The following is a 1678-nucleotide window of genomic DNA, read 5'->3' on the forward strand; positions in this document are numbered from 1 at the left end:
GTTGTGAATTACACTGTATGTTACGATATTTGTTGTGCAGTTTACCAATTGTAATAATAGTAAATCAAAAAATTTCAAAATTCAAAATTTCTCTCTGACTTGATTACCGTGCCCATCTTCACGTGTCCATCCCGACATCCATTTCCTTTTTCTTTTTTTGTATCTCTCGCCGGTAACTTTTTATCTCCGATCAATTCTATTTCCTTTTTAACATACCACTGGAAGTGCTATTTGCCTCCATTTCTCTTGATCTTTTTCATCCGAGTTTCCTTTTTGTGAAACCCTTATATTCCTTCCTTTTTTCACCACCATACTTCGAGGTTTCTTGATCTCCTCCTCTTCGTAACTACCTCCGGCCATCGGCACCTCGCCGGTGGTCCGGAGGGTTCTCTTTCCATTCTTTTCTCTTTGTTTTATCGCAGTATTTACCTGTGACTTTCTCTCGTTAGGCTTGACTTTCACGGTGGTTTCCCGTGGAGAACCACCCGTTAGTGGTGGTCACCGGAGTTTGTGGTTTAGGTCAGGTTTTCTGCTACTGCTTCCGTTAGAGTTTACTCTTGCCCTTGCCAGATCTCTGGTGCCCGGTGGTGTGCCACCCTGTTGGTGGTGGCCACCGGGTGGTACGTAAGACGACATGTCCTAATCTATAAGGACGAGTACAATAACACATGGTTACATCGCGAGGTACTTGACCTTTACATGTTACATTTTACAAACATTGCATTCGTTTTTAAAAGACAAACTTTCATTTAATTGAAAGTTGACAGGCATGCATACCCTTTCATAATATATCCAATCTATAAATGACTTTAATCTGTTATCTTCTTAATAATAATCTTTATTGAACTCAATGACTTGAATGCAACGTCTTTTGAAATATGCCATGAATGACTCCAAGTAATATCTCTAAATGAGCAAATGTACAGCGAAAGATTTCTTTCAAACCTGAGAATAAACATGCTTTCAAGTGTCAACCAAAAGGTTGGTGAGTTCATTAGTTTATCATAAACATTCATTTCCATCATTTTAATAGACTACAAAATTTCAGATATATAATTGTACACGTAACTCGAGTACAAAATAGTACGCATGACCTGCGAATTAAAAATCATTCATATGGTGAACACCTGGTAACCGACATTAACAAATGCATCTAGAATATAACTAATATACAGGTACACTCATCTGTATATAAAATCAAAGTACTAAAGCATCCGTAACCCGGATGGGACGTGTCAAAGTCCATAGATCTATCTTCAGGATTCGCGTCAATTTGGGGGTCTGTTCCCAAATTCTTAGGCTACGAAGCTAAAAGGGTGATATTGTAGTGACCCGAACTTTTCCATGTTTATATATATTAATTGAGATTGATATTTACATGATTAAATGTTTCCAACATGTTAAGCAATTAAACTTGTTAAGACTTGATTAATTGAAATATGTTTCATATAGACAATTGACCACCCAAGTTGACCGGCGATTCACGAACGTTAAAACTTGTAAAAACGACATGACGATATATATATGGATATACATATGGTTTACATGAGATTATGATAAGTAAGTATCTCCATAAGTATATTAACAATGAGTTACATACATATAAACAAGACTACTAACTTAAGGATTTCGAAACGAGACATATATGTAACGATTATCGTTGTAACGACATTTAAAT

This window comes from Rutidosis leptorrhynchoides, chromosome 5 (genome assembly GCF_046630445.1).
Source record: "Rutidosis leptorrhynchoides isolate AG116_Rl617_1_P2 chromosome 5, CSIRO_AGI_Rlap_v1, whole genome shotgun sequence".
NCBI classification, from domain to species: Eukaryota; Viridiplantae; Streptophyta; class Magnoliopsida; order Asterales; family Asteraceae; genus Rutidosis; species Rutidosis leptorrhynchoides.